Raw genomic sequence first — 14,965 nt, forward strand, 5'->3', positions numbered from 1 at the left:
GATTTAGAACCTGTGCTCTATTTTGGTTGGTACAGATAACTTATAACATTATGTTATAGTAATTAAATAATGACTCAAGCTCCTAGGATGCCAAACACTTCTATCTTCCACAGAAACCTGAGACTGGGGATTTTATAGAACGGATCCACTCTCACAGAACCAGTCCACAGGTGTACTTTCCTTAGGAAATTCTAAGGTTCCCCAAGATGATCCCAAAACAATGTGTCTGGGCTTGTGCAGTCTCAGAAACACAAGAACAGTTAATGAACAGCACTTCACTGCTTGAGTTCCTCTTAACTGCTTAACTTCACATCGCTTTAAGGGTCTGTTTTCTCAGTCACATTCTTTCCAGATGTTGTCATTGACTTCTAGGATTCAAATCCTAGCTCTGTAATTCACTAGCTATGTGACCTTGAAAACAATATCTAACCTCTATAAGACTCTAAGATGGAGATACAGAGTGTGTAACTCAAAAGAATGAGTTAACTCAGATAACTTAGGAGCAGCCTTAACATATGATCCTTGCTTCAATCTATAATATGACAGTAAAAAATGAATAACAATGCTCTTTATAATTTAAGCATGTATAACTCACTTCCATAATAAATGGCTATCTATTTATTCAGAAAGATGTAAGTTTATAGAGGTCTGCTAATAGGAAAGAAAGTGGATTTAGACTGCACTGAGTAAACACAGGGACTATTATAATGTAATATAGAATTGAGCTATTTAAGACCATACTTTTCTCCAGTACAAAACAGCATCTTGTAGGGAGGCAGAATGGAAGAAGCACAGAACTTCAAATCCGGAAACCTTAATGCTGACATTGGTTCCTGGTGAGAGTATGGGCAAATCTCTTCACATCGCTGAGTCTCAGTCTCCACCATTACTAAGTGAGATTATGCTTCTGTTTTCCAAACTGTTTTGAAATAGTGGAAGCCTTTCTTTAAGCCTCAGAGCCCCAACTACACACCCTCCTCTCTGCCACACAGACCCTGTTATGGAATACAGAAGGCTCCACTCAGCAGAGTGTGAAAACCACAGAGAAAGCCCTAATAGCTTTATCTTAGATATTCCAGCCCAGGCATTCATCAAGTTCAAGGTTGCAGTTTCTAAAACAGATTAGATATAGATATAATAAATTAGTATATCAGTTGCATATGTTCAGAATTCTTAAATATAAGTATAAAATGAGATACCTTAGTATCTGGATATTCTTATTTTCACTTCTATTAACACCTGAAAAAAACAAAATATTTTAAAATCTTCTTATTAATATATAATACTTCATTATCTGAAATTTATTATTTTCAAAAATTTCAATTCACAAGTTCATCTTCATCACTTACGATCTTGATAACACCTAAAGCACATATATACAATAACAACAAAAACCTTTAAATTTTTTTCCTTTGGACTTATCCTGTACATGAAAGCTTATTTTTATGGGATTATCTAGGCTATATTTTTTACAACAGAACATGTTCAATTATACGGTCCCTGTTGGTCCAATCTTAACTTTGTCAGTACAGATCTCACAGGCATTATCGAGATAATACAGCAAGTAAACTGCAGGCACATGCCCCCTCCCCCAGTGCACATTCCCAGATCTGACCTTCTCTGGGTACAGTCCAAACTGACTTAAACAGACCACCTGAATGTCTCCTGACCATTTACACGGCTTCACATTGCTTGGAGATGCTTTGACCAGGTAATAGCTCTTGTTAGAAAAGTTCCTAGGTAGAGGGACTTCTGTGAATGGGTTAGGAATAGGTCTATACATTTTAAGCAGTGGAACCGAGATGATAAACAACTAGGATTGTTGGAGTATCTCAGGGGAATCTAAGTGAGCAGCTGCCACACTGGAAAAATGAGGGACAATGTGCAGAGTTAGGACAAATGATTGTAAGTAAAGGGAGGCAGAGACTAGTTCAGGATAAAGATGGACTTTCTAAAAACTAATGCACTTGAATATACACATGGTGGACTTCCTTGTGAAGTGTTCAAGCTGAGGGTGGATGAGCATTTGTTGGGATGACAACTGTCCCTGGCTGTCCTCTTTTGTGCAGAATGTTGGACTAGAAGATCTCTAAATCTACTTTAACTTGGACATTCTGTAATTTACTGAGAAAAGCATTTAGCAAAAAGATAACCAGAAAATACGATGACTCCTCACAGGTGATTTCAGTGAACAGAAAAGCCAGGTAGGGATAATCCCATCAAGTTTCGTGCTATTTTCTTAAAAATAAATTGGCTCTAGAAAAATTTTAATGAATGTATGGTCCTTTAACACCTCTGCACATATGTTCACAGTCACCTTAAATCCAGCAGATACCAAACCTGGTCTCCACATTCTCACCTAAACTGCTTTCTAGGGTGCTCTCAGATGACACCATTGACTCAACTTCCCCAGCCAGTCATTGCAGTGTCTTCATCTATTGATCATCTACCCAAACCCCACATCCAATTAGGAGCCACATTCTGCTGATCTACCTCTGTAATAGCTTTTAACTCAGCAAAGAAGACTTCATTGTGATCCTAAGTCATAAAGAATAATCCTTGAATATGTAATTTAGTTAATTTTGGTCCTATTGTATTCTTTCATGCTTTAACCAACTCTTGCCAGGCCTACTACAAAATACCTCAAAATGATCTTTCTCACAATCTTTAAGAGTTTCCTTCAAGATCAGAGTCATGCTGTCCTATCCAGCTCAAAGATAAGGTCTGAACTAAGACTAGCACTCAGAACCCTTTATGATCAGGCCTAACCAACTTCCCAGCTTCACCTGCACTCCCAACACATTCTGTGCCCCAGTCAAGGTCGACTTGCTGTGTCCTGAGCCTGTCCTGCTCCTTTAGGATTCTGCTTTTATTTACACCCTTTTTTTTTTGTTCCTCATTTCCTTCCTAGCAAAAACCTCTACAGTTCAGTTCTTAGGAATGTGGAAAAAGAGGTTCAATACTATATCGTAGGTGGCAATGTACACTGATCCAGTCTTTAAAATCAACATTCTAATAATAGGAGAATGAAAACTGCCCAATGCCTCTGAAAAAAAATAAATATAGTAATTTACATTTGGAAGACATGCTCCCCTTACTCTTCCCACATCAAAAGTAGTAAACTTCAATTAAATCTTTCATTATATAAGCCATTTGGCACAGGGCCTGGCACAGAGTAAGCACTCAATAATTATTCATTACTGTTGTTGGCATTTTGATGGTTTATAATGCTTCACTGCTACAATGAATGCTTCTGTGAATACTAGAGATAGAGCTGTGCAAGATAAAGACCAATTGAGTTCCTACCCTCATGAATCTTATAGTCTAATGAGGAAAGAGATGTAAAAGAAACAAATCAAAATATAATTTTGAAGAATGGTTAAGTGCAATGATAAGAATAACACATGATAACAGTATGCAGAGAGATGAAGTTGAAGCTACTTAGTTATCAGGGTAGGTCAGGGAAGGACTTTATGAAGAAGTGACATTTGAACAGAATGGCCAAACCGAATCAGCCCAACGAACTGGGAAAGATCCTAAGAGGAAACAGCATTGCAAAGGCCCTGAGATGAAAAGAGCTCAGTGCTCACTGACTAATGAGGAAGGAGGCCAGTGAGGCTGCACGCAGTCAAGGGAGGATGAGAGGCTTGCTCATGGATGGACAACTGTGTGCCACGCCCAAAGCAATGCTGTGCATTTCACTTTCTCCCCCAAATCATTCTGGGAAGTTGGTGGTAAGATTGGTAAGAAGTAGGGCTTGTGGGGCATTAAAAAATCCATACTAAGGACTTCGGGGTTTAGGATTTTAATCAGAGGCATACAATCCTCCAGCAGCAGGGTGGACAATAAACTGAGTGGAGGACACCAGTTATGAGGCCACTGGTGTGGCACAGCAGAGATTAAAACCTAACTCTAAAGTAAGTCAGTGATCAGAAGTGTACTGGAGCTGGGGTTGGGGGTGGGGATCGATTTCGAATGGGTATGAGGGGCTTTTCTGGACGATGGGAATGTTCTAAAACTGCATTGTTGTGATGATTGTATGACTGCAAATTTACTAAAAATTATTGAATTTTATACTTAAAATTGGTGAATTTTATGGTATGTAAATTATACCTCAAAAAAGAAGGTCAAAAAGGAAGTGAACTGGCTACTGTTTGTGTTTTGTGGGGCCAGAGTGGAGCTGCACATTAGCTGCCTGGGTCCCAGACACCAATCAATTAAATTTAAACTGTTTTTTATCGTGCACCCTGAAAACTCCAAAGCGTCTTCATTTCAAGATGACTAGAGCTTGCTTTTAGCCAGATTTTAACATCCCCTAAATGGGAAGCACTTCAGCTTTGTCTCTTTTCTCCAGACCAAAACTCAATTCTGAGGTATCTGCAACTCTTGATATGACAGCTTCCAACAATGTCTTAGCTGAGGACCAAGCCTAAGTCACTTTTTACCTTTATTCTCTGAACCAGAGCAAATATAGTGATATATTAATAGAAATACATTTAAATGTTTAAAAATTTACTTTAAGTACTAGACTACCTCTTTTCTAAGCACTTATTTTCTCTTCTTACCAACCTTGTTCAAGTTTTTTTCCTTAGGATTTACAGGGTTAGGAAAATATTCAGTGCTCTCCACTACTGAACCTGCCACTGTCCCAGCAGGAGAGCTTTAAAATATTCATCAATACAGGATTGCTTCTATAGATTTATTAGCATGACCATGTGTACTTGGTGGCTTAAAACAATAGCCATCTATTTTCTCACAGTTCTGAAGGCCAGAAGTCCAAAGTCAGTCTCACAGGGCTGAAATCAAGGTGTTGGCAGGGCTACAATCCCTCCAGAGGCTCCAGGAAATGCACTTCTTGCTTCTTCCAGCTTTTGTTGGCATTACTTGACTTGTGGCCTCATCTCTCCAATCTCTTCCTCTGTGGTCACATTGTATTTTCCTCTTCTGTCTATCAAATCTCCCTCTGCCCTTTCTTATAAGAAAACTTGTGTTTGCATTTTGAGCCCACCCAGATAATCCAGGATAATCTCCCCCACTTCAAGAGCTTTGACTTAATCATATACGCAAAGACCTCTTTTTCCTTGTAACATTTACAGGTTCCAGGATTTAGGACCTGATGTTTTTGGCCCTTATTCATATAGCTTGGGGCCATCTCGTCTGGGAAGAGTTCACAAGAGGCCCTATTTAATAAATTGTGGAGTTTTAAAGTGAGCGACCCTAACATACTGGACGACATTGAGTCTTCTTTGTGAAATAGTAACGGCTTTGTGCATACAGAATAAATAGTCAATTGCTGCCCTCATTTTATTTTGGAAGTATAATAATATCACCAGGACATTAAAATTATTCCATCTACAACACAGATAATTGTATAAGATTCAAAACAGTAAGTGTGATACACAGATGTCAGGACCAGACCCTCACTTCACCACTCTCCACCCCCACACCATGCCTTTACACAGGCAGAAAAGAGTCTTGCCTATCTGGTCTCTGGGACACGTGGAAGGTGCTGGCCCTTTCCTGACTCAGCTGCTGAGACAGAAAGCAAGAAGTTGTTGCCACTGAGAAAAACCCTCCTCTCTTCAAAGTCAAGTGAGAAATAGGTCACCTCACTCCTCTTCCACTTTCCCCTGACCTAAGGTACACCAACAAAACCTGGAACAGCCTGAGGGAGGACTTTGGAACACAGTTCTGTTGAAAGGGATGGACTCATTTGAGAACTCATTTCTGACTGATGCTGATAATAGGGCAGAGCCAGACTCTTAATGCCACCTAAGGGGAGCGCTCCAGCTGAAAGCGCCCTTGCACATTTAATACAATCTCATTTTGGACAAGAGGTTGGTGACTGTCCAAGGCTAGACATTCCTCTAGATCTCCACGTCTTCCCCACCCCTTACCCCTGTCCGCCGGAAGCGGGGTAGGAACAGGAGTTGGCAGCAACGTTGGGATGGGATCCGCGGTTACTACCCCCCAATCGAATGTTTTTGCACAGGGCCCTGTGGTCCCAGTTACAGCCATTGTCCCTGGAAGTCTTGCGATCCCCGAAAACCACAGCAGTTCATTCCAATAAGGAAACAAACACAAAGGTCTGGGAGGTTCCAGAGACGAAGATGCGCTCCAAGTCTTTCGGAGGATCAGCCCCTCGCCCCGTCCCCGCGGCCGAGCCCTGCCTCTGTACCTGCAACCAACACCTCATCCTAAAAGACCAGCCGCATCCCCGCCGGCCGCCGGCGGGCGCGGCAGCCGCACCTGTGTCGACCGGGCTGCGGCAGCAGCGGGAGGCGGCTCCTCCTCCTTGGCGGCGGAGGCGTGGGACGCTGCCCCGCCCACCCCCGAGCTAGCCCGTCGCGGGGCTCGGGCCGCAGCGACGTACGAGCCTGCCGCGCGCGCGCGCGGGCGACCGTTGGACACACAGCAGAGACGTCGCAGGGTGGGGCGTCGCCCTGCCGGAGGCGCTTCCGCCGAGATTGGCCCTCCGGACGCCGTCGCCGAGGCAACCGAGAGTCGTTCCTGCCCCCTTCCCCCGGAGCCCTAAGGGGCTGCTAGCTCCGAGCCCGACGTCAAATCCTGGCAGCCCTACCCCTGAACCGGCCATGGAGGAGCCTACGCTTGTCCTCTGTGCCACTCAGGGCCTCTCACTTTTGCTACAGCCTGCTAACCCCCGGCCCTACTCTTGCTCTCCATCCGAACGCCCCAGGCCACTCTCGAGGTTGTTACTTGAAGGATGTTCCCAAATTCTTACCGACCAGCAAGGATCCTGTCTCTCTGCTCCCCAAGAGTCAAGTCCAACCTTGGCGTTGCCCGTCAGCACTTCACCTTGCCTCACTTGCGGATACTTCCACACCCCCATCCCTTAAATTCCCGTTTGACCGTTTCAAGTTAACCAAAATCAGATTCTGCAGCTGTTCCTTTGATTAGGCTGACCCTCTGGAATGTTTTACAAGGTTCAAATGGGCTCTTGTCAAGATAGCCGAGCCTCTGGCCTCCAGAGAGTTGTTTGCTCTGCTGTGCTTCAGTTGCTCTCTGCGGTCGTCTCTGATACAGAATTTATCAGACCATGTGATTGCACACTCAGACCTCTCGGTGCTGCTCGAATTAGTGCTCAAATGGAAGGAATCCGGAAAGGCCTGGGTGCGATAGATGCAACCTGTGGCATTAATACTATTAGCAGGCTCACTATATCGACAGCTACAGCGAATAACTTTTTATGTATTGAATTGACTAGAAATACGAATAAATCCTACATTCTTAATGTAGTTATGAATTTTAATAAAAGCATTAAATGCCACTAAAGATTGCTTTTTATCATTCCTATAATTTAAATTATTCTGTTGATATTTACTGACTTGGAGAGATTTAAGATTGCTTATGGATTTAAGCATTTTAACAGGGAATGAAACCATAAGTATTAAATGGAAAGCTGAATGGTTTAAGTTTTGTGGTTAGACAGAAAACAATCTCTATTTTGTTTTAATCTCTTATTCTGTCGGAGCATTAATGTGGTTTTATGGCAAGGTAATATTTTAATTTCCAAATATGTGATTGTCATTGGCATCTCATGTTTGTATTTGTACCCTGGACCCTAGGAACTAAGAAAGTTCCTTTTATTTTTCTTTTTGAAGTCTTTAGTTAAAATATTGTGTTACTTACAATCGGGTAATACTATATGAACCCACATATATGTATGCAAGTTATATAGCCTAATTTTATTGTAACATTCTTTGCATTTTGAGTGTCTTGCCATTATACTCCATGGTATGTTTTTAATGTTGAATTAAAAAGAGCTTCTTAGCTTTTAAAATAAAGAATTTAGAGATAAAGGATGGGGTCCAGAGTTCCTTTACCATTGATTTAATCATTTCACAAATATTCATAGAACATCTGCCACATGCCACCCACAGGTGTTGAAAAGATAGAAGTGAACCAAATAAAGTCCCTACCCTTGTGGAGTTGACATTCTTGTGGAGGAAGATGAGCAGTGCACAAAGAGATGAGTTCAAATACGTCAGATGGGGTTGAGTGTTACAGAGACAGTGTAAGGAGCTTGGGGAGTGTGGGGTTCTGTTTCCCAGTGTGGTCTGAGATGGCCTCATTGATAAAGTGATGTTGACAGAAACCTATAGGACTGGAGGGAAGGAGCTGTGAGGATATTTGGGGTAGATTTTCCTAAGTGTGGGGGAACCTCTTGACCAGTGAGACCAGAGGGGAATGGACCAACAGGAGGAGGCTGGGGGCCCAAGTCACCAAGAGCTTTTCAGTAAGAGTCCATGCCTGGATCCAGGGTGGTTATTTGTCTTCATTGCATTCCTACTGTGGGCCAGGCCCTTGTGCTGGGCATTGGGGGTGACACAAAAAAGCTCATTTCTAGACTCAAGGAACCAGTGTCTTTCTTAGTGTTGTCAGTCCAAGTGGCTGGCCTGTATGGGGGTGGACTTAAGAACAATCAGTTGATTCATGGATGGTTCAGGAATACAGAACCCAGATCTGGTAGGAGCTTTGACACTATCTATACAATCTTGAATGTTAGCATTTTCATCTGTAAAATGGTAGATGTATGAATTATCTCAAGGGTTTTTTTTTCTAATTAAAAAACTATGATTCTATAAAATCAAAGAATAGAACTTAATCTTAGGACAAAACATGTATTAAATCTGCATCAGAAAATCTCTTCAGATATCATATACAAAACGTATATCTAGGGTTACTTACCATTAATTCATGATTTGCTTAGTTTAAAAAAGTTTTTTACCTGATGCAATCAGTTTTATAAATGAGTGATAGTTAGAAAAAACATTATAATGTATATAGTAGATAATGTAAAAGGTTTTTGACCATTGTGTTTTCTTTATGATTTTGACCTTAAAGATCTTCAAAATTAAACCAGAGTTACAGGGTATCCTGGATTTTGGTATAGATATTTTTCCTTTCTGATTATGAGGATTAAAAATTTTTATTTTAAATCTTATTTGACCGCCATATTTTCTCAGTTCCTGGTACAAGAGACACGTAAAAGTGACTCAATATATATCGTAGAGGAAGTAAATGACAAACCATCTCCAATAATTTCTGTAAGTAGATAGGGTAGGGAATAGTTCTTGTTCAGACAGTCTTCTCTCTACTAAGGACACAAGAAAATAAATAGATTTAATAAGAGAGTTAGAATTCACTTAACAAATATTCACTTAACACCAGTTATATACCAGCAACATCAGTGAACAAAACAAAACACACCCTGCCCTCATAGAACTTGCATTCTATTTGTGGGAGACATCATAGATAATCACTGATGCTTAGTTAACACATTAGAAGGTGGAAAGAGCTGTGGAGACAAATGAAGTGGAGAAGTGGAGGGAGTGTGGGATAGACGGAAATTTAAACAGAGCAGGGAAGGGCCTGCCTGCTTTCCAGAAGCAGTTGTGATTAGATTTCTGGGAACATTTACTGATACGGTGGGCTAAGAAAATGAGCAACTTCTAAGGTGAGGTTACTCTTGAAACTAGATTTACAAGAATTTCATATACCATCCTAAGTGCAGGAATGTTTCTTCTCTTTAGAGTTGATTGAGATTTTAAAAATCAACTATTGATATACATTGTACTGCACTTATAATAAAATTCATGAGTTGAGGTTTTAAACATATAAGTTTTTAAGTTTGTTTGTTTTGAGGATAAACACTTTTACAGAGAATGCAAAGGCGATAGAAATGAGAGATAAAACCCAAAAACCTGGGGTGGGGTGGGGGGTGGAGGGTGGAGGGAGGCCTGATCCATGGAGATGGAAGACGGTCTGACTGGGTACTGGGCACGCAGGACGATGTACAGACCTAGCATCACAGAAAGGTGCACTGGAAACCTTTATGATGCTATTGACAGACGTCACCCCTAAAGCCAAATAGCTAACAAAATAAAGGCAAATTGCCCTTTCTCGTCTACTCTCTTTCTGCTATTGAGGCCAATCAGGATTGTCATTAGTGTCTTTGAAGCCAATTCTGTTCCTTCCAAAAGAAAGAAAAACTTATGCCTGTTATGATAATCATCTATTGTTTAAGGTTAATGCTATGGCTTCTGATGGGCTATATTCTTATTAAGATCTTTTACTTCTCATCTAGGAAATAAACAAAATGAGTTTACAGATATATTTCCACCAGCTTTTAAGTAACTTAATTCCTGCAACAGTTGTAACTATTTCAAGGTATCTAATATTTAGTCTGTGCTATCAGGTACTAGTATTTGGTTCTTTGTGCATCCACCAGTTTTGTGACATCTGCCCTCAACCACACTTGTCATGGCGAAGTGATGAATAATAAGCCAATTAATTATAATGTCATATTTTAAGTGTTTCTTTACCTCTTACAAACACTTTAAATCTTTTTTATTGTGGTAAAATACACATTTCATAAAATTTACCATTTTGACATTTTTTAAGTGTATAGTTCAGTGGCATTAAGTGGATTTACATTTTTTTACAACCATCGCCACCATCCATCTCCAGAACTTGTTGGTTTTTCCAGACTGAGACTCTATACTCATTAAACACTAAGACCGCATTCCCCTTGCTCCAGCCCTTCACAAACACCATTCTACTTTCTGTTTCTATGAATGTGGTCACTCTAGGTACCCCATATAAGTGGAATCATTTGTCCTTCTGGGACTGGCTTATTTCGCTTAGCATAATGCCCTCCAGGTTCATCCATGTTGAAGCATGTGTCAGAATTGCCTTCCTTTTTAAGGCTAAATAACGTTCTATTGTATGTATATACCACATTTTGTTTATCCATTCATCCATCAATGGAGTCCTTGATTTTAAACTAACTTTATTGAGATACAATTTCCATTCAATAAACTACCATTTGATGAGTTTTGACACATATAACACCTGTGAAACTGCCACTTCAAGACGCAGAACACTTTGATCATTCCCGAAAGATTTAAATTGTCTGTGGTTTAATAGTTTTGGGACAACCCTTATGGTAGTTGGTGAAGCAGGTGCTGTAAATTACATACCCAACACCCATTTTCCCTCCTGTCTTCCTCACAGAATCCCAGTTTTGCCTGAGGATTCAACACTACATTCCATAGAATCATGACATTGCAACAGGGGACATTTTAGCTGTGGAACCTGATTATTTTAAACTAATCTGTGTGCTTTCATCCCTCTTCCAAGAGATTGTTTTCAGGGAGGCTTCTTGGCATTTAGAGGTGAGGGAAGGACTTCTGGGCAAGTTTTTCTCAGTCTTAAGAAAGAGACACATAAAGAGATTATTCTTTCTGCATCTGAAAGGTTGCCTGGAGAGATTGTGCAAACTTTAAAGTTCTTTCAATTTTTAACCCTGGCCAAGTAGGTTGGTTGGTTAGAACATTATCCCAAGAGCCAAGGTTGCAGTCAGGGCACACAACCATGGTTTGATTCCCAGTCAGGGCACATGTCTGGGTTGCCCTCCAGGTCCCCAGCAGGGGGCATGCAAGAAGCAAGCATACACTGATGTTTCTCTCCCTGTCTTTCTCTTTCCCTTCCCCTCTCTAAAAGTAAATAAATAAAATCTTACCAAAAAAAAGAATCAACCAATGAATGCATCAGTAAGTGGAATAACAAATTGATGTTTCTTTCTCTTTCTCTAAAACTCAATTAAAAATTTAAAACTAAAATATAGTTGATTTTTGTTTATTTAGGATGGCTCTGAGACTGTCTACTATTTTAAATAAGGTTCCAAACCTGTAATTTAATAATTTGTCGTTACTTTAATAATTATTTAGTTAAAACATCCACTAGATGTCACTCTGACTTTATTTTCAGATGTAATCTAGTGACATTTTCAATCTTTGAAATATTAAATTCAGAGGCATTTTAAAAATCCTGTAAGTTAAAAGTGCTATTTAAAGCATTAGTAAAGATAAAGAGAAAATTGTAACAGCTTACTATGAAAATATTAAAATCAAGAAGTGAGAATTTTGGAAAGAGCAAATTAACTTTTTCTTAAGTGATGCTAACAAATAGAGCAGTGCGTAATTTCTAAGAAGTCAAAGAAGTGATTGGGCAAATAACATTTAAAAGAGTAGTGCAGGCACACCAGATGGATGACAGCGTCAACATGATGGAAATACCTTTCTGCCCTAGAGTCGTACTCACAGTAACAGAGCAACCGAACTCCATCACCACCAGTGGGGATTTTCTTCATACAGAGAAAGTAAAGTTGTGAGCTGTGTTTGATCCATTTGTCATGAAGGAAAGAACTAGATTAGAAAGCAGTAATTCTTCTAAGTTAGAGGCAAAAGGAAGGAGGAAACCTGTAGAAAGAAAGATTCAAAAGTGTCAGGGAGACAGCACTAAGCTTCCCCAGACTTTCTCTTGAACCATGAAGGGTTTCATTGTGTATTACTCAGAATTCTTTCAGTTGCAAGTAGCAAAAATCCAACTCCAACTGTTTAAGGCAAAAATAAACAGGTATTTACGGGCTCACAAAACTGATACAAGAGAGGGAGCCTCAGGTATGCTGTATCTGGTTAGGCAGCGATTCTCCAAGTGTGGTCTGGGGATCTAGGGGAGTCCCTGAGACCCTTTTGGGTCTGCAAAGTCAAAACCATTTTTATCATAGTAAGACCTCGTTTGCTCTTTTCACTTGTTCTCTCACAAGTGTATCGTGGAGTTTTCTGTATGATACGTGATATCAAACAGACAGAATGCGGAAGTAGAGGGTAGGGCCCAACTGTCTTCTGCTCAACTGGTCATTAGAGAGATTCACAAAAATGTAAAACAATGCCTTGCTTCTCAGTAATTTTTCCGTTTGAGAAAATATAATGACTTTTCTTGAGAATATGTTAGTGATTTTAACATACTATAATGGATTTGTTATTTTTAAACGAATTAAAAATACCTTAAATGTTCTTTTCAGCTTTAATTTTTGAATACAGTAAATACTGATAGATACAACACAAATAACACTTCTTTGGAGCCCTCAATAATTTTTAAGAGTGTAAAGGAGTCCTGAAGCAAAAATTTTGAGAATTGCTGTGTAAGTAAGGTACAATGGGCCTGGGGCTTACATGGTATTACTAGAACACTGTCTCCATATCTCAGATCAATTTATTAGGGGTTGGCTTCTTCCTTTTGGGGCTTGCAATGGCAACAATGACCACAGCAACTCTGGAATAGTACTGGCCAGCTTAGCAGTAGGAGAGAATGCCCCTTTTTTGTTAGCTCCAGGAAAATTTCTAGTTCTTACATTGGCCAAGCTTAAATCACATGCCCATTCAAAATCTAATCATTTGACGCTGGTTCACACCTCCACCCCTGAAGCCAGAGGCAGGGTTAGCCCACAAGCACCACAGGATAGGCTAAGGTGTGGTGCCCCAGAGACATATGGAGCATGCAGGAAAAGAAAAAAGAAAAGAAAAAGAAAAAGTCCTCCACCGGAAAGCCTGAATCCCATGGCAAGGATTTAGAAAGACAACTGCACTGTTCTCTCATTTACAGTCCTGTTCGTCCCACTGTCAGCACCTTGAGACCACAGGGTTGTTTTCCTCTCCCTGAGGAGGAGGCAGGGTCTGATTTCATTCTCTAATTAGAATTTGGACCCAAATTACATGCCCTAACTGAAAGTTCCCTTTATGAACTACAGATGCTGGCCTCATAGAAAGTTGTCTTTGTGCTATATATTATGCAGAAAACCTGTCTTAAGCGAGATTCCTTTCCTAAGTGTGTAAGATTTTAATTTTATGCTCATTACTCTGCATGTAGAATGACTAGTCAGATCATTTAACATTTTCTGGCTTTTGCGTCGTTACCTCTAAAAACAAATGCAGGGGAAGGACGGGTTTGGGGCAGTTTATCCCTTACAGCTTTATCATGCTTTAAATCTGAGCAATGGGAGATGGGAAAAAGTTGTTCTAACTTTGATCTGTCAGTTGTCACTCTGAATGTCCACTATATTTCTTTTTAGATTACACATCGACTTTCATTAAATATTTATGTCAAATATTTCTGGTGATAATATAGAGGTTTCATTAGTCTATAAGCGCTGAGTTCTTTTCTTCACTGCTTAACTTTTTAAATTTCCTTTGCCTTTTTTCAGCTTCATTACTTTTAATAATAAATATTGATTCTGGAAAATCCCATTATTTTACAAAGTGAACCAGGAGTAAGATCACAAGTGCCACAAAAAATAACTTCCAGAAAATATTTTACTTATGGATTTATTTAAAAATATAATGTACCTTCATTTGGTACACTTTATGTTTCCCCTGAGATACTGCTGTGGGTGGCGGGAATGGCACTGGGTGTTGGACCCACAGGTCAGGCCGGGCCTCGGTTTAGCAACATTGGCACTTGAGTTCCGGCTAGGAAAGAGAATTCAGAGATAAGACTCAAATATAAGAAAAAGTTTATTTAGAAAGTCGCAGAGGTAGAAACAGTGAACAGTAGAAGAAATAGTCTCAGGAAACAAGTGATGGAGACAAAAGGAGGGGCTCTGGAGCCTAGGGAGAGAAGGTAAAGGTAATGTGCCTTCAGCGAGAGAAGGGAGCCAGGAAAGGCGCTGGCCTGCTCATGGAGGGGAGAGCAAGGCAGGGTCCTTCATCTTAAGGGCTTTTAAGGATGGGAATTTCAGGGGAGGCTCCAGGTGAGAATCTCAACAGAGTATTCATCAGATTTCCAGGTGTGTTTCATTCAGGGTTGTAGTCTCCACTGATTGGTTGGCACCAGGGTAGGGGGTCATTGGTCACGCAACAGGTCCTGAGTTCAGCTATGGTGTGCTTTGCCGGGATCTGCTGCTTTTCTGCGCCTACAGCTGAAACACAACTGGGGCCTAGATGCTTTCCCTAGGTGTTAATGCTAAGGGGGGTGTCATCAAGGGCCCACATGGGAGCTGCGTAAGGCCACTCTCTTTGGCCCCTTGTTCCTCCTCCAAGGGGTATAATGCACAACTAGTGACATGCCAGGGAGGAAACGTCAGGGGAAGGCCCTTTCATAC

At 40.6% G+C, this 14,965-nt stretch overlaps 1 protein-coding gene across 3 annotated transcripts in view; it reads right to left on the reverse strand.

Moving 5' to 3' along the window:
• CCDC158 (coiled-coil domain containing 158) overlaps positions 1 to 6,301 on the reverse strand; it is a 62,580-nt gene extending 56,279 nt beyond the window's left edge. For 2 of the 3 annotated variants that reach the window (XM_036022517.1, XM_028508076.2), the window contains exons 1-2: positions 6,179 to 6,300; positions 1,200 to 1,239 (exon numbers count right to left, since the gene is read on the reverse strand). The gene's annotated coding sequence lies outside the window, so the exon portion shown is untranslated. Of the gene's footprint in view, positions 1 to 1,199; positions 1,240 to 6,178 lie in introns of all 3 variants that reach the window. The other variant, XM_036022509.1, reaches the window with a different exon arrangement.
• Positions 6,302 to 14,965: the final 8,664 nt, after the last annotated feature.

Source organism: Phyllostomus discolor, chromosome 1, assembly GCF_004126475.2.
Source record: "Phyllostomus discolor isolate MPI-MPIP mPhyDis1 chromosome 1, mPhyDis1.pri.v3, whole genome shotgun sequence".
Taxonomy (NCBI): Eukaryota; Metazoa; Chordata; class Mammalia; order Chiroptera; family Phyllostomidae; genus Phyllostomus; species Phyllostomus discolor.